The 25,377-nt window shown below is 45.5% G+C and overlaps 1 pseudogene; it reads left to right on the forward strand.

Moving 5' to 3' along the window:
* LOC138733772 (mitogen-activated protein kinase kinase kinase 1-like) overlaps positions 1-25,164 on the forward strand; it is a 29,996-nt pseudogene extending 4,832 nt beyond the window's left edge.
* The last annotated feature ends 213 nt before the right edge of the window (positions 25,165-25,377 follow it).

The following is a 25,377-nucleotide window of genomic DNA, read 5'->3' on the forward strand; positions in this document are numbered from 1 at the left end:
AGGTACTCCAGTCTTCTAATCATCCTTATAGCCCTCCTCTGGACCTCTTTCAACAGTTCTGTATCCTTCTTATGTTAAGGATCTCAGAACTGGACACAATACTCCAGATGAGATCTCACAGGAGAGAAATAGATGAGCAGAATCACCTCCCTCGACCTGCTGGCCATGCTTCTTTTGATGCAACATAGGATACGGTTGGCCTTCTGGGCTGCGAGCACACATTGCCGGCTCATGTTGAGCTTCTCGTCAACCAGCACCCCCAAGTCCTTCTCTGCAGGGCAGCTCTCAATCCCATCATCCCCCATCCTGTACTGAAATCGGGGATTGCCCTGACCCAGGTGTAGAACCTTGCACTTGGCCTGGTTGAACCTCATGAAGTTTGCACAGGCCCACTTCTCCAGCTTGTCCAGATCCCTCTGGATGACATCCCATCCTTCCGCTGTGGCAACTGCACCACTCAGCTTGGTGTCATCTACAAACTTGCTGAGGATGTACGGACCCTTGAGGGACACCACTTGTCACAGATCTCCATCTGGACATCGAGCCGTTGACCACTACTCTCTGAATACAACCATCCAACCAGTTTCTTATCCACCGAACAGTACACCCATCAAATCCATATCTCTCCAGTTTAGAGAGAAGGGTGTTGTGGGGGACTGTGTCAAAGGCTTTACAGAAGTCCAGATAGATTACATCCATTGGTTTTCTCGTGTCCACTGCTGCGGTTACCCCATCATAGAAAGCCACTAGGTTGGTCATACACGACTTGCCCCTGGTGAAGCCATGCTGGCTGCCACTGATCCACCTCCCTGTCCTCCATGTGCTTTAGCAGAGCTTTTAGGAGGGTCTGTTCTGTGATCTTCCCAGGCACAGAGGTGAGGCTGACAGGTCAGTAGTTCCCAGGGTTGTCTTTTCTACCATTTTTAAAAATGGGCACAATGTTGCCCTTCTTCCAGTCACCAGGGACTTATCCTGATTGCCATGACGTTTGAAATATTGTGGAGAGTGTCCCTTGGGACACTGGGATGCAGCTTATCAAGTCCCATAGACTTATATATGTTCAGGTTCCTCAGGTGGTCATGAACCTGATCCTCCCCTACAGTGGAGGGGCTTTACCCCTCTGGTCCCCATCTTGTTCTCCATTGACCCAGGAGGGGTGAGGAGAGCAGTTGTCAGTGAAGATTGAGGCAAAAAATTGTTGAGTACCTCAGCCTTCTCCTTGTCTGTTGATACGAGATCACCATTTTCAACTGTCATTGGGCTACATTCTCTTTGAGCTTCTTTTTCTGACTGACATACCTGTAGAAGCCCTTCTTATTGGTCTTCACTTCCTTTGCCAAGTTCAGCTCCAGCTGTGCCATGGCCTTCCTGACTTCATCCCTATACAACCGGATAGTGTCCCTAGACTCTTCCCAGGTTCCCTGCCCCTGCTTGCACTGCCTGGGCAGTTCCCTCTTGTTCTTGAGTTTGACCAGCAGGTCTCAGCTCAGCCATGCTGGTCTCTTCCCTTCCCTGCCCGATTCCCTACATCTGGGGACTGAGCGCTCTTGTGCTTTATGGAAAGCATCCTTAAATATTTGCCAGCTCTGTTCTGCTCCCTTGTCCCGGAGGACTGTGTGTCACACACCGAGGTACACAGAAATGTATTTAAACATTTAGTTTATTAACTATAATGTTACAATTCTAAGTCAAGATTATAAGCTTACTTCTAGGCCAATATTAGTGTTCTATAAGGGTTGAAAAAGACTATATGACCTGTATGGAGTTCGGTGCTGGAGTCCTTAGATGTTTCCTCGAAGCTGCTGAGAGTGAAGTTTCTGCAAATGCTCTGACGTGGTGTCCGTGGGTTGTGGACAATGTCGGTGGGGGGAGTCTCAGGCCAGCTGAGAGGGAGCTCTGATTTGTGCTTGCTTCTCTCGTTATTTATAGTTCGTTCTGGAGTGATAATATCTGGGGTGCCAATCGGCCCAATCTTCTTTACCTTTTGTCGGTGGTTCCGATGATGGGGGGGACAATGGATTGTAGTGCAACCTCCACCCATGTGTAGGAATCCATAGAACTCCCGGGTTGTATATCAGGATGCTTCCGTCACAAAAACTCATACAAATCTTATTAGTACTTTTGATTGTTTTGAGGACCACCTCTGAGTCTTTGTTCCAAATTTTTGTAACAACCCCACAACCCATCCAATAGGGCCATCGGTTCCAGGTTGTGTTCTCAGGAACAATTCACTAGTCTGGGCTCCAATAGTTGCTAAAGCCTTTTGAGCTTCTTCCACTGTGGATGATACATTTGGTATAGCAATGCAACACTCATCAATAGAATAATTCAATAAACCACATACACCCTTTTCCTTTAACAAAATCATAACTAATGCTAATCGGTTTTGTAAAGCCATTTTAGAAACAGCCTGTATTTGACAGTTCATGGCCCCAAAGGTTACCTGTGACCAGTTACTTAATAGTGACACCTGCCAAGTGATGTTCTCAATGGCAAACTGATGCACCCGGGCCAAACTCCCTGGCATAAAGATTGATCTAAAGGCCAAAGAAATTTTCTGTCCAAATGAGTAATAATTGGGCATTGCTCATGAATCCAAATAAGAGAATCCTACCTCTTGTTTGTGTCTTTTTGACAGGGGTGATGGTAGATGCGATAACATTCTAGAGGGACTCAGTGTTGGGAGCCAAACTCCGCAACGGAGTCCAGAGTGCTCATTGGGGTTTATGTGGGACTACAGATTTCCATCAGAACAAACCCACAATGTGCCCTTTGGGCTTGGGAAAAGAGCTGTGTCACAATTAGATTCATCTGTTCCAGTGGATCGTCGATGGATGGTCCCATCTGGATTTGTCATAAAAGGCTTCTGAGGGATCTTACACATATCTGTCAGATTATTCCACTCAAATACATTTTTATTCATTCCTGCAGGACCTAAAGTCATGTTACATAGGGACAAGTTATCCAGCTTCTTGGGTAATGGTATGGTATAGTTATAACATAAACAAGCTTGTCGGAACACAGTGACTAATGCACTTGTTTTCCATATGGGTTTAAGGTAGTTCCCAAAATTGGAACAGTTTAGAACAGTCTGACAAGCAAACAATGGATTCAATACATTAACCCCCATTGGTTTAGGGTTGAGAGGGTCAAAAGGATGATGTCCTTGTTGTGGTTGTAACCCTGCCCAAGAATATAATGACCAGACACAATCAGCTGACACATTATAACTGTACCGATGACTCCTACCTGGTCAGCTACAATCCTTTCCCAATGTACGTGGAAAATGAAAACACCAGGTCAAGTTAGTCTGTACGGTGAACAGATGTATAAGTGGTGTAAACTCCTCACTGGGAGGCCACCAAGGAAAAACTTCACATATTTCCGTGCTATTTTCCCCCACTGTTATTGACGTGCCATTGTGAAGGTGTCTGGTATATATATCCTCTTTGACACACTGTAAATTGCCTGATAAATTGGCTACCCTGGCTCGAATAATCCATTCTGAGCTCTGTTGCTGTGGATTCATTCCATAAGTTTTCCAAGTCTCCCACAACATTTGGGTGTTGCTTGTCAGTCTAAATGAATCATATATTGATCTTAAGTCTATATCGAATGCTCCAAATGGTATTCCCTTGCCTGCACTCTCAGGCAACTCTATGCACAACCCACCACCAGTCAAATATGTGATCAGCAGGTTGAGGGAGGTGATGCTGCCCCTCTCTGCTCTCGTGAGGCCTCACCTGGAGCCCTGTGTTCAGTTCTGAAGTCCTCAGCACAGGAAGGACATGGATCTGTTAGAGCAAGTCCAGAGGAGGCCACAAAGATGATCCAAGGGCTGGAGCACCTCCCATAGGAGGACAGGCTGCAAGAGTTGGGCTTGTTCAGTGTGGAGAAGACAAGGCTCTGGGGAGACCTTATAACAGCTTCCAGTACTGAAAGGGACTACAGGAAAGCTGGGGAGGGGGTCTTTATCAGGGAGTGCAGGGATAGGACATGTGGTAAGGGATTTAAGCTGAAAGAAGGGAGATTTAAATGGGATCTTAGGAAGAAACGTTTTCCTGTGAGGGTAGGGAGGCACTGGAACAGGTTGCCCAGAGAAGTCATGGATGCCCCATCCCTGGAGGTGTTCAAGGCCAGGTGGAATGAGGCTTTGAACAGCCTGATCCAGTGGGAGGTGTCCCTGACCATGGCAGGGGGGGTTGAAACTGGATGATCTTTAAGGTCCCTTCCAACCCAAACCATTCTATGACTATGATATCAAGCGACCAGCAAAACTTGGCAGCAGCGATATTCAATTAAATTCTAATATTTATAAAATTTCTAAAATCAGAAAAATATATTAACTGAAATGTCAAGGAGAACATATGATGAGGCTTAAATAAAAGATAAATTGTGTAAGGTATTTTTCCTTCATTTTATTTACTGAATTTTACAGTACTGTGTGGTAGTTATAATGTTGCAGTCTCCTTTTTAGGAATAAGGGATGGCATAGATAACCTGTCTCCAGAAGCTGACAGTAAATGTCCAAGACACCTACTTATGGAACCATATGCCTTCATTTGGAAAGGGCATAGTCAGTCTTTCCACAGGCAAATAGTAAGTCCATTTTTATTTCTCTGGTTGGAATAATCATAGAATCATAGAATAACCAGGTTGGAAGAGACCCACCGGATCATCGAGTCCAACCATTCCTAACAAACACTAAACCATGCATTATTACATTGTGTTCTACGTGACTGTCATAGGTTGACCTCTGACAGTGCTTCATCTTTGCAAGTTCTCATTGAAAGACAATGATTGCTTTGAGAGCATGTTGGAATGTCATGAGGATCGTGTATTTCCTCTTCATCATCTGAGTGGGTAAACTCATGCATGGCTGTTCTGCCCTGACTGTTCCTATCTCCTGAGACACTATTTCCCTTATCAACTTTTTCTCTCGTTGTTTACTGTTCCTTGTTGAGTTGAATCATTAATGTGACACTCATGCTTAAGAGCCACAATATACATACACTGTGACAAACATGCATGTTGTTCTCTCATTAAAGCACACAGATGCTGAAATTCAGAATTTCAGTTGTGAATTACCTTTCTTCCGTATCATTACCAACAAAGCCCAGAAGATGGCAGTAAAGCACTTTAAGTGTTTTTCAGGCAGTTGTAGACAGTGATAAGGTCTCCCCGCAGCCTCCTTTCCCCTAAACTCCAGTTCCCTCAGCCGCTCCTCTTAAGACTTGTTCTCCAGCCCCTTCACCAGCTTCGTTTCTCTTCTCTGGACACGCTCCAGGACCTCAATGTCCTTCTTGTAATGAGGGGCCCAAAACTGAACACAGGATTTGAGGTGTGACCTCACCAATGCCAAGTACAGGGGCACAATCACTTCCCTGGTCCTGCTGGCTATGCTGTTTCTGATACAAGCCAAGATGCTATTGGCTTTTTTGGACACCCGGGCACACTGATGGCTCATGTTCAGTCGATACCGCGGGAGATTTAAACGCGGAGAAGCCATTAACACTGCTTCTTCGGCAGCACCCGGCAGCAGGACGGTGAGTTCTGTGGTGGGGTGGACTTTTTGAGGCGGTGGGAGCTTCCCTGAGCCGGGAAAATCCCAGAAAAACCCAGGCGGGGGCGGGGGGTCCTGACAGCCCCCACACGCTGGTCCCACGCGGTGCCTGACAGGAGGGGGCGGTCCCGGCGGATACCGCGGGAGATTTAAACAGTCCCCCTGGGAGCACTGCCAAGAGGAGTGGGGTAGTTTGAGTGGGCAGGGTGCAGAGAGGACCTAGAGACTAGACAGAAGACACCGAGGACCATGGTGGCCACCCAGCAGAAGATTAAAGCTGCTCTGTGTGCTGCAGCAGGCAGGGTGGATGCTGCCACCCAGACAGAGCCTCAGTGGGTGCATGCAGCTACCCAGACCCTGGGCTGCAGGCAGTGCCCCCTCCCACACCAGCTCGTGCCTCTGGTACTGGCTCCACTTGTGAAAGCTGCGCTCGTGTAGGGGAACTCCTTCACATGGTGGAGGAGTTAAGGGAGGAGGTAAAGAGGCTGAGGACCATCAGGGAGTGTGAGAGGGAGATAGACCAGTGGAGCAGTGCCCTCTCACTAACTCAGTGGGCTGCTGGAGCTGGTGTGTCCAAACACCATCCACCTGCAAATTGCAAGGTTGGGGTTACAAGAGATGGGGAATGGCAGCAAGTTCCTGCCAGAGAAAGGAAGCCTGCTCCCCTCAACCATACAACAAAACCCCAGATCCCCCTGGTGAACAAATATGAAGTGCTGCAGGTGGAATCCAACCCTGAGGATGAGGATGATGGCTCCCACAGCCTAGAATCCTTCCCTAGGCCGCACCATCCTCAGAAAAAGATAAAAACATCCTCCATCAAGAAGAAGAGGAGGGTGATTGTTGTAGGGGACTCCCTCCTAAAAGGAACGGAGGGACCCATTTGCAGACCGGACCCGCTCCACAGACAGGTCTGCTGCTTACCGGGGGCATCAGGGAAGGAGGTAGCTAGAAAACTTCCTTTCCTGGTCCACGAGACAGACTACTATCCTCTGATAGTAGTCCAAACTGGCAACAATGGTCTAGTAAACAAAAAGACCAAAGCCATCAAGAATGACTTCAGGGCCATTGGGAAAATGATGGAGGGCTCTGGGGCACAAATAGTATTCTGCTCCATCCCAAGGCTAAATAGAGAGAAGCAGGAAGTCAGGAAGAAGAATTCGATTAATGCCAGGCTCCGAGCCTGGTGTGAGGAGAGGGGCTTTGGCTTCTTTGATCATGGGGTGGCTCACGCACCCCCAGGCTTTCTTGCTACGGATGGGACACGTGTGTCTCCTAGGGGGACTAAAGCCCTTGCTAGAAACCTAGCTAAGCTCATAAATCGAGCTTTAAACTAGATGTGAAGGGGGAGGGGGTTGAGCCCAGGCTAGACAGGAACGAGCCTGGACGTGGGGCAATGGTGATTCAGAGAGGATGTGCTGGTGAGGACCACCAGTACCTCACCACACAGAAAGTGGGGGAGAACACACCTCGGGGTGCTAAGGGAGATGCAGGCACTCTGGTGTTAGCTACTCCAGTTACCAGGCAATTGGGAACGAACTCTGTTCCCTCTATGAGGGCTGAAGGCTCGGCAGCTCAGCTGAAGTGCATTTACACCAATGCACACAGCATGGGGAATAAGAAGGAAGAGCTGGAAGCTGTCCTAGGGCAAGGAGCCTATGATGTCGTTGCCATCACGGAAACGTGGTGGGATGACTCATATAACTGGAGTGCAGCTATGGTGGGGTACAAACTCTTCAGGCGGGACAGGAAGGGTAGGAGAGGAGGTGGGGTAGTCCTCTTTGTAAGGGAGGACTTGGACACTGTTGATATGGATTGTGGCGATGAGGAGATTGAGGGCCTGTGGGTTAAAATCAGAGGAGCCCACCAGAAGGTAGATTTTGTGATGGGAGTCTGCTACAGACCACCCAGCCAAGGAGAAGCAGCTGATGAGCTCTTCTATAAACAGCTGGGGTTAATCTCTAGATCAATGCCTCTCATTCTTGTGGGAGACTTCAATCTTCCTGATATCTGCTGGAAGTACAATACAGCAGAAAGGAAGCAGTCCAGGAGGTTCCTGGAGTGCGTGGAAGACAACTTCCTTGCACAGTTGGTGAATGAACCGACAAGGGAAGGTGCCCTCCTAGACCTGCTGTTTGTGAACAGTGGAGGTCTTGTGGGGGATGTGGCAGTAGGTGGACGCCTAGGACTAAGTGATCATGAGATGATAGGGTTTTCTGTTCTAGGTGAAGTGAAGAGGGTGGTTAGTAGGACAGTAGCATTAAATTTCCAGAGGGCAGACTTTAGTCTGTTCAGAAGGCTGGTTGGCAAAGTCTCATGGGAGACAGTACTTAAGGGCAAGGGAGCCCATGAGGGCTGGGAGCTCTTCAAAAAGGAAATCCTAGCAGCTCAGGAGAAAGCCATGCCCATGTTCCGGAAAAAAAAGCCGGCAGGGGAGAAAACCAGCTTGGTTGAATAGAGAGATCTTGAGTGATATCAGGAAGAAGAGAAATGTTTATGGGCTCTGGAAGAGGGGACAGGCCTCTTGGGTGGACTACAGGAGGGAAGTGAGACTGTGTAGAGGCGTAGAGAAAAAATCAGAATGGCTAAGGCTCAACTAGAAATCAGATTGGCAAAGTCTGTGAAAGATAACAAAAATCCTTCTATAAATATATAAATAATAAAAGGAGGACTAGGGAGACCATACAGTCCCTATTGGACGCAGAAGGAACAGTGACAGGGGATGAGGAAAAGGCTGAGGTACTTAATGCCTCCTTTGCCTCAGTCTTTAATTGTAAAGAAAGTCATTCCGTCTGTGTACAAACCCAGGAACTAGAGGAGCAAAATGAGGCTCCCATGATCCAAGAGGAGTTGGTCAGAGCCTTGCTAGCCCGACTAGACACCCACAAGTCTATGGGGCCGGATGGGATTCACCCAAGGGTATTGAAGGAGCTGGCGGATGTGCTGGCCAAACCCCTTTCCATCATCTTCCAACAGTCCTGGAAGACTGGGGAAGTCCCACTGGACTGGAGGCTGGCTGATGTTGTGCCCATCTACAAGAAGGGTCGCAGGGAGGACCCAGGAAACTACAGGCCTGTCAGTCTGACCTCAGTGCCAGGGAAAGTCATGGAGCAGGTGATCTTGAGTGCTATCATGAAGCACATGCAAGAGAACCGGGTGATCAGGCCCAGTCAACACGGGTTCACAAAAGGCAGGTCTTGCCAGACTAACCTGATGGCCTTCTATGACAAAGTGACTCGCCTACTGGATGAGGGAAAGGCTGTGGATGTGGTCTTCCTGGACTTCAGTAAAGCCTTTGACACAGTTTCTCACAGCATTCTGCTTGAGAAACTGTCAGCCTCTGGGCTGGACAGGCGCACACTCTCCTGGGTGGAAAACTGGTTGGATGGCCGGGCCCAGAGAGTGGTGGTAAATGGCGTTAAATCCAGCTGGAGGCCAGTGACAAGTGGGGTTCCCCAGGGCTCAGTGCTGGGTCCAGCCCTGTTCAATGTCTTTATCAATGACCTGGATGAAGGCATTGAGTGCACCCTTAGCAAGTTTGCGGATGACACTAAGCTGGGTGGAAGTGTCGATCTGCTGGAGGGTAGGGAGGCTCTGCAAAGGGATCTGAACAGGCTGGACCGCTGGGCAGAGTCCAAAGGCATGAGGTTTAACAAGGCCAAATGCTGGGTCCTGCACTTGGGGCACAACAACCCTATGCAGTGCTACAGACTAGGAGAAGTCTGTCTAGAAAGCTGCCGGGAGGAGAAAGACCTGGGGGTGTTGGTTGACAGCCGACTGAACATGAGCCAGCAGTGTGCCCAGGGGGCCAAGAAGGCCAATGGCATCTTGGCTTGTATCAGAAATGGCATGGCCAGCAGGTCCAGGGAGGTTATTCTCCCTCTGTACTCGGCACTGGTGAGACCGCTCCTCGAATACTGTGTTCATTTCTGGGCCCCTCACCACAAGAAGGATGTTGAGGCTCTGGAGCGAGTCCAGAGAAGAGCAACAAAGCTGGTGAAGGGTCTGGAGAACAGGCCTTATGAGGAATGGCTGAGAGAGCTGGGGTTGTTTAGCCTGGAGAAGAGGAGGCTGAGGGGAGACCTCATTGCTCTCTATAACTACCTGAAAGGAGGTTGTAGAGAGGAGGGTGCTGGCTTCTTCTCCCAAGTGACAGGGGACAGGACGAGAGGGAATGGCCTCAAGCTCCGCCAGGGGAGATTTAGGCTGGACATTAGGAAAAAATTCTTCACAGAAAGGGTCATTGGGCACTGGAACAGGCTGCCCAGGGAGGTGGTTGATTCATCTTCCCTGGAGGTGTTTAAGGCACGGGTGGACAAGGTGCTAAGGGGCATTTTTTAGTGTTTGATAGGAATGGTTGGACTCGATGATCCAGTGGGTCTCTTCCAACCTGGTCATTCTATGATTATATGATTCTAATACCCCTAGGTCTTTCTCTGCCAGGCAGCTTTCCAGCCACTCTTCCCCAAACCTGTAGTGCTGCACGGGGTTGTTATGTCCCAAGGGCAGGGCTTGGCATTTGGCCTTGTTGAACCTCATCCCGTTGGCCTCAGCCCATTGATCCAGCCTGCTCAGATCCCTCTGTAGAGCCTCCCTACCCTCCAGCAGATCAACACTTCCTCCCAGTTTAGTGTCATCTGCAAACTTGATAAGGGTGCACTTGATCCCCTCACCCAGGTCGTTGATAAAGATATTGAGCAGAACTGGACTCAGCACTGAGCCCTGGGAAACACCACTGTTGACTGGCCTCCAGCTGAATTTAACTCCATTTATCATCACTCTTTTGGCCTGGCCATTTCGTATCATTTTTTATAAAAAATCTCTTTCTTAGAAGTTGATAAATGTTTTTATCATTCTTCCCAAATGTTACTCTGTTTGCATATGGGCTGACTTATGTAAATTTACACCTGGGTACCAATACAAAATGTACTTTGTTAAATTGTGAAGATCAGTTGCTGAATGATTGCTTGCTTTGCTAGATTTTTTTTGGTTCATTTTACAGACAATTGATAGTAGAGTGTGGCACCAAAAGAGTTTTTGCTCACACTTGAGTCCTAAATGATCATGATTTGTAACTATATTCCTTTTGGTTTGTTGTAAATGACATAGACTGCTTCACATGAGTAAGTGGGCTGTACATTTCAAGCTGCAGTTACTTATGATGCTACAAAGTAAAACTCATGGTTTCTTTTCACCAGGGTCAAATACTACTCAAAAGTGGGCAGAAATGTTAACGGATTTCAGTTCTTGGCTATTGATCAACTTCTTTGAAGTGTATCATCTAAGATACTAACAGTCTTCAGCAGCAGTAGATGCAGGCATAGTATAATTTTGCAAAGGTGAGGTGATGATAGTGTTTGGATTGCTCCTCAATGTAGAATTGTCAAGGAAATGGAGTTCAACTGCTGCTTCTAGCTCACTTTTTTTTAAACTCATTTTGGTATTAGATCTTGCCTTTTTTAATTGTTGAATAAAACACAGAAGGGGTATGTAATATCTTTTAGCTAGATAAGTGTGTGTATTTACATATTCAGCCAGGGGATACAGGTTTTCTTTTACAGTACCTGCAACTCTCCCTTTTTAGGTGCAAATATATCATGACTTTATACATAGTATCCTATGGTTAACTAGCTCTTCATATGATGTCAACTGCTGAAGAGTCCCAGCTGCACTTGGGTCCATGTTGGCATTAATAAGTTTCTCATTGGTCCTTGTGAGTTACCTTCTCCCTTTAGATGGGTGCTCCCTGCCCAGATGTTAGGCTGTGCAGGTGTTCTGGTTTGAGCTAAAGCAGAACCAATTTTCTAATGTTTCAGCTAAGCCTCTTCTAAGTAACTTCATTTTCTGAAAGTTAACTGCATGTTTTTCAGATAGTGTCTGCCTCTAGAAGTGATAACGCTTAATATTTATAGTTATCACCAAAGTAACGGGGCAATGGTATGCAGAAAGGCCAGTGCTTATACTTATTCCTATAGAAATAGTACCTAAGACAGAAAGAGGAGCAGCCACCGGAAAATAAAGAAAAAACCAAGATCAAGGGGATGTGAGTTATGTGAGTCGTCTCACCACGTTTCCATGATGGCAATTATATCATAGTCCTCCTGCCTTACAATAATTCCTAGCTCCTCTTGTTTGTTGCCCATGCTGCATGTATTGGTGTAGATGCACTTCAGTTGGGCTGTTGATCCTGTTATGCTCCTAAGGGGGTACAGTCTTAATTCCTAAGCAACTACTCACTGAATTATCTAACCCTTCTGCGGTGCCATTTGAGGTGCTATCCCTCACTTCCTGTGAGGTGGCAGACCAAGGGTCCTTGCCAGCACACTATCCCTCAGAATCTGGAGTGCCATTCCCAGACTTTTTTCAATCAAGCCTTGATATGTCCCCTTCCCTCTTCACATTTTACAGCAATCCTTTCTGAAAAATTTTGTCCATATCCCAAGATGGCTTCACTATTCATGAGACTTTTGCATTTGCACCTCCTCAACTGCAATACCACACTGATGCAAAAATATTGGTTCCAGATGTGAAATAAAGCTACTGAGCAATGGATACCCAGCTATCTCAGTAGACTTTGCTATATAAGTGGCAGGGAGATGATATAAAAGCTTATCCTTAAGAAGAAATAATCAGCAACAAGCGAGATGAATTTAGTCAAGCTTTAATCTGTATCAGTCACATCAAGAAATCTCATTCATAATCCCATGCTTCCTGGCATCAGATTTTTCTAATGTTAGCCTTTACCTATGTAAAGCAAAGCCTCAGCTACCTAGGATTGAAGGGAAAACCAAACTCAAAGATGCAATTCCTAAAAATACTTCTTTGGGGAAATAAAAACTAACTGGACAGAGTTCAGTTTTTCCTTCTCAAGTCTAAATGTTGTTGATGCCATAGCCTCATGCTAGCTCCATTCTGCATGGAATATGAGACACTTTGCCTTCCTCACCCCATTCTTCCTCTTAATCTCCATCCCTCTTATCTACTTTTCTCTTCAGCTGCTTTGTTGAGATATGGGAAGCAGTAAAAAGAGGGGACAGGGAGCAAGGGGGGCACAACATTTGAGACCCATCTTGTAGAGGAACGATAGGATAAGCCTTATCCCGTAAACTAGGAATTACTACACATTGGGTAGGACCAAAAAGACTTTTCAAGTGTTTAATATCCAAATGTGCTCTATATCACAGAATGCTGATTATTGAGGGAGGAAGTAACACAAGGAAATAAGCTGCATGTCAAACAATGAAGCACAAAGACTAGAATGGAGAAAGCATACAACTACAGGTTTTGGAAGAGATGAAAGAAAGTCTATCCAAACTCCTTAAGGCAAAGATTCATGGAAGAGAACAGGATCCACAACATAAGCTTGCAATGAAATTTCACACAATTCAGGAATGAGTTAACAAGTACAATCCACACCCCAGATATATTTGACTGGTACTGGGGTAGTGCTGGAACTTATTTTTATCCTGCTATATTGACACTTTAAGTATGCAGGTAAAGCTTTTCCAGCAGATTCTTGAAATATGTGGAGAAAGATTGCTTTGCAATTGTGACACCATATTACACTAAGCTCTGATTACTTTTCTGACTGAAAACGTATTCAAATTGGAAAAAGCAGATCAAGAGAGTTTAATATTTCAGAAATTAAGTAGAAAGAAAATAAACACATTGCTGGAACCATCCTGGAACAGACAGGCCTGATGTTCCCAGAAAAGCAATTGACAGTTGCTGACGAACTATACTAATCAAAGAAGCTAGCTAGATCAGTGTGGAAGAAAGATGAATAGAGCAATATAACAAATAAGTACATTCAAGGACCTGACTTAAAAAAAAATCATGCATGTATGTGTATAGACATATATAAGTAAAGCAATGGGTCAATGGGAACTCAACTAATGCTGACAGCTGACTGTGCATTTAACAACAGCAGAAGCCTATCTCCGTAAGTTTATAAAGACTAAACATTTTCCATGGACATAAAAGACAACAAGACACATATAAATGCATCAAAGCAAAAGCAATGTCACTCTCATAGCTGCATTCAAAAGACTGTAATGAAGACAACCGGTACTGCCTCTGCTTCGGCATTCACACAAATTGAGAAAGAGTACTAGGCCAGAAAAAAAAAGAAAAATTTATGACAGACATATTCATGACTTCCTAGAATACTTACAAATCCTAATGATTCAGAGATTGCTATTTCTTGTTTCCAAGCTGTCCCACTGTATAAAGTGAGTAACAGTAATCTTGATGAAAGAACCACAGTGAGAACGCACAATTATTTCAAAGCACTACACACTACCAGTAGCTGCAAGCATCCTGCCAGCAACCAAAGAGTGGTTTCAGACGGTCTATTTCAAAAGTATTTTTTTCATCACTTGGATGACAGAATAACACTTCTGTAAAATTTATAGGACAGAGCAAAATCAGAAGCAAGAACATTAAGCACATGCCTCTGTCTTACTACTTCTAGCACAAAAAAATATAATCCATTTTAATGTCCTGATAAAGGCAATCTTAATTCAACAACAGCGATGACAACTTTTCCAGGCACATGCTTCTCTAATAATGTGACTGCCTGTTCAAAAGAACAGCAAAGAACATACTTTTGTTGACGATGGCGGAGTAGGAAAATTAAGCCAGGCTGGAACAAAGTCATGCTGCGCCATTTAGATCCAGTCTCTCTGAATCAATGAAACAAGGCTTCAGCATCTCATGGCAAGTCCCTGTAACTGGAAAAAAAAAACCAAAACAAACCAAGAAATAATTACTTTTCAGATGCTTATCTTATAAGAGGATTATACTTGTGGTGTTTTGATCATTATTTCCCTTCTGTTTGCTGGTATTTTCTGACACGGATCCATTTTTAGAATCTAACTAGCCTTATCTCATTTAAAGCAGCATATCTGCATTTTTATTACCGAAGTGTCACACTAATCAAATATATCACAGGTATCATGAAAATACAACTGTAACATTCACTTCTTTATTTCCAGTTATAAATGGGATGAAGCATCTTGTGTAAGGTCTGTGCAGAAAGCTGTAACAAAATTAGCTTGTTGAAATGTTTTCCAGTACTATCTAGAATGGATTGTAGGAGCTATTTCATTAGTTTCCTAGAAGCAGCTGATTTTTCAAATTAGTCCCTAAAAATTAATCTTGGAGACCATATTAATAAAGAGACCTCCTTAATAAAGAACTAGATACTCAGGACCACCACAAGACCCATATTTTCTCTAGATTAAATGGAAACAGTGTTCACATGTTCAGAAATACTGTCAAAATCCAGTAAATTTCTCTAGTTTGAAAAGGGGTAAGAGGAGATAATGGCTTACGATAAAATGCAAGAGTACTTTTTCTACCCCATGCTGTCTCCACAAGTGGGAAAGCATCTCTCAGCAAGCAAGAGAATGCAAGATAAGTCAGTTGCTGAGGGGAGCTGCTCTGGAGCCAGCCTGATCCACAGTGGAGCAGCTGATCTCGGCACACAGGTTTTCCTGAGGCAGGGAAGCACCAGGGCAGCGGAGAGACTCACCAGGAGCCAGCAGCTCTCCAAAGAGACCAGGCATGGGCATTGCCAAAGAAATGGTGCCATGCCACACACAACCCCCGCCCCCACCCTTGCCGCCCCCCCCCCCCCCCCCCCCCCCGCCAAAGCAGCCTAGGGAGTGCTAACGGCCAAGAGTGCTGCAACTAGAGCAGGCAAACAGAGCACGGTGCATCAGCCAGTGTGGTGTGGCAGGGCAAACAGGAAGGGCATAGGAAACCTACCAGCCCAAGAGGCAAGTTCATTCAGAGATCACCGTCCTCTCAGAAGGAGCCCAGCAATGGTATCCATGCAGAAGAAAGCTCTGTCTTATACACTCACCAAAATGATTGTAGCAATCTAGACAGAGCTCCCACAAAAACATGAAGCTGTCCAACCCAGGTTTCAGGTTGCAGGGAGTGCCAGAGCCTTTCACTTGCAAAGTATGGCAGTAGTGAAAACAGCTGTGTGAGGTGTGACCAGGTGCATGATCTGCTCAGCATGGTGGCAAAGCTATGAGAAGAAGTAGAAAGGCTAAGGAGCATCAGGGAGGCTGAGAAAGAAGAGCCCTCCCCGAGGCAGAAAGAGGAGCAGCCACCAGAAAAAAAACCAACCAAGATCAAGGGGATATTGTATCCTTTCTCTAGCAGACTGAAAGAAATACCTCAAAGGAAAGGAGTGAATGGAGGCAAGTCCATGCTCAGGTTAGCAGGCAAACACCCTCCTTGCCCACCTCGCTTTCCCAGATGTCTCTGTGCAACAGGTATGAGGTTCTGGAGGTGGAAGGCCAGTCAACAGATGTGGATAACAGTCCACCTATACCAGAGATGCTGCCAAGGTCAGAAAGGCCTATCCCCCCATATCAAGATCACCTCCACGAGGAAGAAAAGACAGGTTATAGTTGTAGACTACTCCTTTCTGAGGGGAACAGAGGGTCCAATATGCCAGACAGACCCTCCCCTCTTAAGGAAGTCTGCTGCCTCCCTGGGGCCCGGGTTAAGGACATTGCTAGGAAACTTCTTAGCCTGGTATGGCCCTCGGACTATTACCCATTACTGCTCTTCCATGTGGGAGGTGATGAAGCTGCAAGGCGTAGTCCAAGGGCAATGAAAAGAGACTTCAGGGCCTTGGGACAACTGGTAAGGGAATCTGGAGCGCAGGTTATTTTCTCCTCTCTCCTTCCAGTTACAGACAGCAACACTGGAAGAAACAGACACACCCAGTATATGGGGGAGTCTAGCACATGACTCCATGGCTGGTGTTTATCAGCACAATTTTGGGCTCTTTGATAATGGAATGGCCTACACGGCACCAGACCTGCTGAGGTCTGATGGAATTCACCTTTCTCAAAGTGGGAATATGGTCTTTGCTCACAAGCTTGCAGGGCTCAGTGACAGAGCTTTAAACTAGACTTGAAGGGGGAGGGGGACAAGATCAGGCTTGCCCAAGACAAGCTGAGGGATGACACGCCAAGGTTAGAGGGACGGAGTGCTAAGTGAGGGCCCTCAGCCTGTGTCTCTGAGATGTACTGGGTGCACCAGAGCGCAGTTGAAGTTGTACAGAGATGAGCCAGAGGCTACTGAGGTAATAGGAGCCAAGAGGGAAACAACAGTGAAACACCTCAAAGGAATTGAGGGGTGTTCCTCTAAGAAAGCAACACGGCCAACAGCCCAGCTGAAGTGCCTCTACACCAATGCACACAGCATGGACAACAAACACGAGGAGCTAGAAGCAACTGTGCAGCAGGAAAACTATGATTTAATTGCAATCACGGAAACATGGCGGGATGACTCACAAAACTGGAGTGCTGCAATGGATAGCTATAAACTCTTCAGGAGGGATAAGGCAAGGAAGGAGAGCCGGTAGGGTAGTCCTGTATGTTAGGTGTAGCGATTAAGGCATGGACCCCATCAATGAGGCAACAAGCGAGATCACCTTTATTGAGTGGATGCAAACATTATATAGTGCTTCTGTATCCAGTCAGCAGCTACCCCAGTGAATTTCCACCTGTAAGAATCTCGCAGTTACAGCGATGGAGTGCAACCTACTATTTACCACAGATGTGCCCTTTATCTTCATTTTTTCCATCTAGTGCATTCTTTTCTTATTAACTCACGGGTCTTAGTAAAGATTCCAAGGTCTCAACAAGCTAGCAACCATGAGAAAACCAGCTTTTTTCTCTGTGCTTGCTGCTAATATCACAGGTATGCCAAGGCATCAGACGCTTGTCCCAGCATACACACCACAGTGAAATCTTTCGTGCCCGCAGTTAGGGAGTATTTTGACTGTCTAGAGCTTAGTGATGGTGATGATAGGGTTGAGCATCTATGAGTAAGAAACAGGGGGAAGGCCTACAATGCCGATATTGTGGTGGGAGTCTGTTACAGACCACCCAATCAGGATGAGGAGACAGACCTCACAATCTGGGAGAAACCTCACGATCGCTAGCCCATGTCCTTGCGGGGAACTTCAAACTACTGGATATCTACTGAAAATACAATACAGCAGAGAGGAAATAGACTAGGAAGTTCCTGGAGCATGTGGACTATATCCTCCTAATACAGATGCAGGAGCAGGCTGTCCCCATGTGAAGACCAGTCTGATTGAACAAAGCGCTTTGGCTGGAACTCGGGGGGGAAAAAAAGGAGAGTTCATGACCTCTGGAAGAAGGGGTAGGCAACTCAGGAGGAGTATGAAGATGTCATGAGGTTATGCAGGGAGAAAGTTAGAAGGGCCAAAGCTCAACTAGAACTTAATCTGGCTACTGTGATAAAGGACAATAGAAATCTTTCTATTAATATATTACCAGCAAAAAGAGGGTGAAGGAGAATCTCCATCCTTTAGTGGATGTGTGGGGGGAAATGTAGTGACAAAGGATGAGGAAAAGGCTGAGGTACTTGATGCCTTCTTCACCTCAGTCTGTAATAGCAATACCTGTAATAGCAAGTTCTCTGGATACCCAGCCCCCTAAGCTGGAAGACAGGGATGGGGAGCAGAACGGAGCCCCCATAATCCAATAGGAAATGGTTAGAGACCTGCTACGCACAAATCTATGGGACTGGATGGGATGCACCCCAGAGTAATGAGGGAACTGGCAGAAGTGCTCACCAAGCCACTCTCTGTCATTTATCAGCAGTCCTAGCTACCCAGGGAGGTCCCATCTGACTGGAGGTTAGCAAATGTGACATCCATCTACAAGAAGGGCTGGAAGGAGGATCCAGGGAACTACAGGCCTGTCAGCCTGACCTCTGTGCTGGGGAAGGTTATGGAGCAGGTCATCTTGAGTGCCATCACGCAACACATACAGGATAACCAGGTGATTGGGTCTAGTCACCATGGATTTAGGAAAGGTAGGTCCTGCCTGACTAACCTGATCTCCTCCTATGACAAGGTGACCCACCTAGTGGATGAGGGAAAGCCTGGGGATATTATCTACCTAGACTTTAGTAAAACCTTTCACACCATGTCCCACAGCCTTCTCCTGGAGGAACTGGCTGCTTACGGCTTGGACAGGCATGTTCTTTGCTGGGTGAAAAACTGGCTCAAGGGCTGGGCCCAAAGAGTTGTGGCAAATGGAGTTAAATCCAGTTGGTGGTTGGTCACAAGTGGTGTCCCCAGGGCTCAGTCTTGGGCCAATTCTGTTCAATATCTGGATGAGGGGATCGAGCACACCCTCAGTAAGTTTGCAGGCAACACCAAGCTGTGCAGGAGTGCTGATCTGCTTGAGGGAAGGAAGACTCTACAGAGAGATCTGGACAGGCTGGATCAATGGCCCAAGGCCAACTGCATGGGGTTCAACAGGGATAAGTGCTGGGTCCTGTACTTGAGCCACAACAACCCCATGCAACACTAAAGTCTTGAGGACAAACAGCTGGAAAGCTGCCTGCCAGAAAGGGACCTGGGGGTGTTGGTTGACAGCTGACATAAACGTAAGCCAGCTAAACATGAGCCAGCAGTGTGCCCAGGAGCATCCTGGCTTGGACCAGAAACAGCGTGGCCAGCAGGACCAGGGAAGTGATTGATACCCTGTACTTGGTATTGGTGAATTTGCACCTCAAATCTTGTGTTCAGTTTTGGGCCCCTCACTACAGGGAGGACACTGTGATGATGGAGCATACGCAAAGAAGGGCAACAAAAGCTGGTGAAAAAAACCAAACCAAAACAACAACTTGTCCCATTTCAAGTGAATAATATGAGCTGGCTCACAGCTCCCCTTCAAAACCCACTGGCGATGGGACAGTATTTCAACAGCTGCTCATGTGTTAAGTTGCCAGGTAAACTTTCCAGGCTTGAGTTTGTCTTTATGGATATAAATTATCTTGGAGGTGACAACAGAGAATCAGATACTGACCTTGGGAGGCAAAACTGCTGTTTAAAACAAGATAGGTTCTTACAGGATAGAGTTTCTGAAGCCTTTTGTGAGAGTAAAGTGTTAGAATCCTTCAGCATAGCAATGCTTCAAATATCCTTGTGCTTTTCTCACTGATTCCCCTGATATCTCCCTATTGGTATGTTGAATGAAAGGCACACATCTCAAAATGTGAGACTAGGGGGAAGGATATCTAACAAAGGACCACTGGACTGAGGCAGTGCACAGAATGGCAGACAGAGTTCCCCAGTGTGGTTCTAGCAGGCTTCATGAGAAAACCATGCACACAGAGACATGTACAGTAAGATTCTATCGCTGCTCATTTTAGACTATAATATGTTTTTAGATTTCCTTAACTTTGTGTGCAAAAGCTAGGAAACTGTTGGTATGATATAGCTGTTGGACATGAAGAGGAACTATTTATTTGTTCTGCCTCACAATATGTTTTACGTTTTGGGGGAATAAATAACTCATGGGAATGGTTGTGAGATACAGAAAGTTCAATTGCTACCATACTTAGCATCTCAGAACATGCATTACACTAAAGATATCCTGCCTCCAAGTAGCATCCAGAAAGGTGTTGCAAGGAGAGCAGCCGTAGTCAAGACCACACCCAATATGAGTTTAGAATCTTGCTCAGTTTATTACGAACCCTCCACCAACTTTTATACACCGTGTTACAGTCTACGCGTAAAGTGCCTATTGGTCTGTGTCCACTATTCACGCACTAATTGGTTAGCAGTTACTACGCACTAGGTGCCCATTGGTAGCAGTTGCCAAGCATGCTCTGTTCTTGTTCCTGCCTTGCGGTTAGCTGTACTACTTACTACATTACCCACTTCGCCTTGCTACAAGCCAACTTCCTCTAAATGTCAAGGTTATTCTGAGATTGAGGCCCTGCCAAAATATCAGGCCTTAAAGAGCCAGCGTCCTGATGCCCTTTCCTTCTTAACCAATCCTCTACAATTCCCCCTTTTTGTTTTTTGCACTATCAACACTTGATTTAACCACTTTCCTGCTGCTCTTTGTCAACAATGTAACAAGCAAGGTACAATTAACAATGTTACAATAACAATTATCACAATCAGAGTCATTCCCTTAACCGTCTCTGGGAGCCATCCAAAGAGTCCCAGGTTTCTAAGCCATTTATCCAATTCCAGGTTATCACTAATTTGTAATTTTCCGACTAGCTCTTGCAATTCGCTGAAGTGACAATATATTGACTTTGAACGATCAGACAAATTCATACAACACCTGCCTTCAAATTCTTCACAACCATGACCTTGCGCTACAACAAAAAATCTATAGCTGCCCGGTTCTCTAACGTGGCATGTCGTACGGAATCTACATCAAGCAACAATTCAGACAGCGTTTTGGATGTAGCATTTGCTTGTTTAGAGAGCCAGCATCCCAGTTGATTCAGTTGGGCCAAGGTTCCGGCAGCTGCTACTCCCGGAGCTAAAATTGAGACTACTATGATTGTTTCTGGGTTCCAAAACTTGACCGTATCTTTGCAGCTACTAGAAAACACATGGGTCATTCTCTTTGGCCTCGCCCGTTTATAATAATGTCGTGACACATTCCAAATCATGCTTGTATTTGGTGTTAGTAAAGTTAACCTCCCTTTTTGTTTTTCGACTAAAGTGTTCAGGTGAAACATATGATTGACTTGACGTTGTATACACTGTAACACACAGGATAATTGTCAAAGCAATTAACACCATTAAAAATAACATTCCTCCTTTGACCAACGGTTCTCATACCCATCTTGTTATCCACCCATTCTTTTGAGAATCGATCACCCAGGGACATCCTTCAACTACCACCTATAAGATTAAGAGCATCCATAATGTTAACGTCCTCCTCATTCTTGTTGACTGTTTTCGTGGCTGGGGCTTAACAGTTGTCACGCAGCAACATGGGCTTGATCCACCTCGCAGGTGCCCAAAGTGGTCCTTTATCTGTTAAAACACAAGCATAACCTCGTTCCCATGTTAGTAGCTTATACAGACCTGTCCATTGCCCATAATAACTGTTTTTCAATAGCACTTTCACATTGTCTTGTATTTGCTCTGATTTTGACGACATGGTTTGTACATGCTTCAACTTTAGCACAATTTGATCATCTCCTGCTAATTGCAAAAAATTCATTACATATTGCTCCTCTCCTGATTTCCCCCTTTTTTTTTTTTTTTTCTGCTTTGTTTTGCTAACAATGTTTTTACTGCTTGATGGGTACATTCAATAATGGCATGACTTGGTAAATGGATATCAATACTTTCTGGATAATCTATTAGATCTACTTGTAAATTCAAAATATTTGCCATGCACCACTTAGCATATTCTTTTGTCATTGGGATATAAATGATTGTCGAGTCTTGGCCTAATAACTGAACACTTCTTTTTTTTCTTCCCCCGGTGATTATCATTGTAATCAATTCAAATTTAGTGACTATGGTTTTTTGGGGTTAGTGTGGCAAAATATCCACTCAATAATTCGTAATGAATCTTTTGAATTTTCCTCTATCATTGCCTCAATTATCCCTAAAGGTTGTCTGCACTAGGACCCAGCAATTGCTGACTACTTCCAGTGAGACTGGAATGCACAGTGTTCTCACAACATTCCCCTAGAGAGATAACACTGTTAACTCCTCTGGACTTCTTCAAGGCTGAAAGAAAAAAAAAACTTAGAAAGGAAGGAGGGGGGGGGGCACTCACACATGTTTTACTAAGTATTTTAAAACTTTTCCTTCTGAAGCCCTTCATTCCAAAGATCCCCAGGTAAATCTACCTGTTTGCCGGCTTAGTGGACATTTGAGATTGAAAGGTCCCAGAGGTATATCTCCAAGATTAATCAAAACCAATTTCTAAGTCTTACAAACGTTTGAACCGCTTCAAACACACACACACATACACACGACCACTCATTTCTCAGCTAACCGAATACATTCATACAATGTTGGTTATCACTATTGGATCCACAATTTTTCCATGCTACGAATATTTAAACTACACATGGTACTGGAAACATACAACACTTAAAATACTTATCTATGCATTATCTAATAAGGCTTATATCGATTGTCTAACAAATATTTCACTTATGGTAGTCTTTTGTAGTTTCTGTATTGATAGAATCACAGACTGGTCAGTTGAACCACAGCCTCTGTCTCTTCATGGGGTACAATTGCTGAAAAACAAATCAGATGAGTGATTCTAGTGCCCTTTGATATAAAGTCAGGAGCCATAGGCATCCAAACTATTACTTGCATCGCTCTCATAAAGTCAGCATCAGTCAATTCTGGTAAAATAAACAATCTTTGTAACAGGTGATCATGCAATTAACAGTGCACTAAGTCCATCTTTGCATTCTTTAAGGCTAATTGTTTAAGCAACACTTATCTAGCGGCGATATTGTCTGCCTGCTTATTTAAGGCGTCTTGTAGTTTGTCTAGAAAAGTCATGTGAATAACGCCATTTTCCAGATTTCTTTTTTTTTATCACAAATACAGGTGCGTTGCAAGGACTATTAAATGGGACTGTATGCCCATGATCTATTTGCTCTTCCACTAAATTTTGCAATGTACCCAATTTTTCAGTCATTCTGGCTTTCCTCCTTTCATTTTTTTTTTTTTTTAAGAGGCTGAGTTTGTAGGGACTAAGCCAAATGTATTTCAGGGATTCTTATAGACTCAAATCCTTGTGAGCCATGCTCTACAGAGTCAGCTTGGAACACAGCTGCTTTGAACAAAATTAAATACACTATCCGGCTATCTGTTTGTATTAATACTAGTGGAAATGGTGTTCATAACACTAGTGGAGACAGCATCCATACCCTTGCCTGAATTATTCCAGTACAGCCTGCATCAATGACCCCAGGTAAAACAAAGATTCCCAATCGAGTTATTAATAATCATTCTAATTACAAGTTAGTAAAGCCACCCTCCAATGGTCCTTTTACGTTCCATGGTATTGTATGAAGTGCAGACGACTGCAGCACTACTGCGATGGTGGTGATCACGTCTATCTCTGTGCTGCCTCTGGTTCTTGCTCTGAGGTGAGAGCTGCTGCTCACTGCGGAGGCGTCTGTGTTGGTACGTGCCTCTGAACCATGCTTTGCTCCTGGTTTTCTGACAATACTGTCCCGTTCCTATCCCACCTTGATCCACACCAACTGGTAAAATGTTTGCCCTTTCCACACCGAGGGCAGACCCTAGGCCCTCTCTCCTGGCGTTGCGTGTGGCAGTCTCTTTTAAAATGTCTCTCTTTGCCGTGTCTCTGACAGAACGTATTTCTGTCCCAGATTACAGCCAGGGCAGCAGCTACGAGCTGTGCTTAATAGGTAAATGATCCCAGCTGTTGTTGTAGGAGTTTTCAGACCACACCATATCTTTCCATATTCGTCATTAGGATTTTTTGTCAGTGATTGCAAAATTAAGGCTTCTGTAACTGCTCGGTTGTCTTACTTGCTTGTCAAGCACATCCTTCAATCTATCTATAAACACCATATACAGGTCATGCCTGTTTCAACTTTCTAACATCCGGTATCTTTATAAATGCTTGACAAACCAAAAAGCCACATCTGTTGTAAAATTGCATTATTTAAACTGTCTTGACTCTTGAACTGCTACCAACGCCGTCCAACTGAGCCATTTCCTATCGCATCTGCCAACAGTCCCTTCTGCAATGCTGAAAACTGTTTGGGATTCCCAGCAGCAGCAGGTGGACCCCCCTTAGCCCAGGGCAGAGGCCCCCCCATGGCGAACTGCTCCACGGGAGCTGGAGGGGTGGGGGAGCGGCCCTCGGCCAGGTGGCTTGGTTCTCTTCTTACAGTTTTTTGGAATCTCCTTTATCGCTTCGTCACTAATTAGTTCCCAGCATAGACCGTCGTGCCGTGCACAGATCAAAGCTTGCAATATTTCAACTTCTCCCTGCTGCTGTGCCTCCCTCCTGACTTGCACCCGTTGGTCTGAGGGACAGTGAGGGGGTGGATCGGGCTTCTTGTTGGTGTCTATCGGACCCGGATCAAAGGGATTGTCAGCCCTCCCGTCGGGGGGTGCAGAGGCAAGCGCAGCCAGTTTAGGGAGGTGGGAGGTTAATACAGTTGTTGACGATCCTGCACTCAGTTTGAAATTATCGCTCTGCTTTTTAGAGCTGACATGCACCTTTAACGTTTCAAAAACTTTCTGCCAGGGAGCCCCTAGCTTTTTCACTCCTTTTTTTTTCCTCTATCGTAGCATCCCACAATTGATTGCCCACATTCCGCCATTCCACAGTGTCAAAATAAATCTTTGGGTCTTTAAAACAGCCCCATTTAAGTCCCCAGTCACAAAGCTCCAAAAGCTTTTTCTTGCTCACGCCTACTTCTCTCTTAGAGAGAATATCAACCAAAAGCGTGAGTGCCGCGTCTCTATCCATCTGCGCGGTCTTCCCGGTCCGAGGCTCTTCCCGGTGCACTCGGTAGAAGAGCTCCAGCTGTCTGCTTCCCTGCAGCAGATGCCTCCTCGCTCTGCTCTCCCCTTCTCCATCTGCTCCCCCGTTATTAGCAGATTTGAGAAGTCCTCCGTGATCCTTCCTTCCAGGACCCTGCCACGTCCCTGTTCGGGCGCCAATATGTTGCAAGGAGAGTCAGCCATAGTCAAGACCACACCCAATATGAGTTTAGAATCTTGCTCAGTTTATTACGAACCCTCCACCAACTTTTAAACACCGTGTTACAGTCTACACGTAAAGTGCCTATTGGTCTGTGTCCACTCTTCACGCACTAATTGGTTAGCAGTTACTACGCACTAGGTGCCCATTGGTAGCAGATGCCAAGCATGCTCTGTTCTTGTTCCTGCCTTGCGGTTAGCTGTACTACTTACTACATTACCCACTTCGCCTTGCTACAAGCCAACTTCCTCTAAATGTCAAGGTTAT

This window comes from Phaenicophaeus curvirostris (assembly GCF_032191515.1).
Source record: "Phaenicophaeus curvirostris isolate KB17595 chromosome W unlocalized genomic scaffold, BPBGC_Pcur_1.0 scaffold_34, whole genome shotgun sequence".
NCBI classification, from domain to species: domain Eukaryota; kingdom Metazoa; phylum Chordata; class Aves; order Cuculiformes; family Cuculidae; genus Phaenicophaeus; species Phaenicophaeus curvirostris.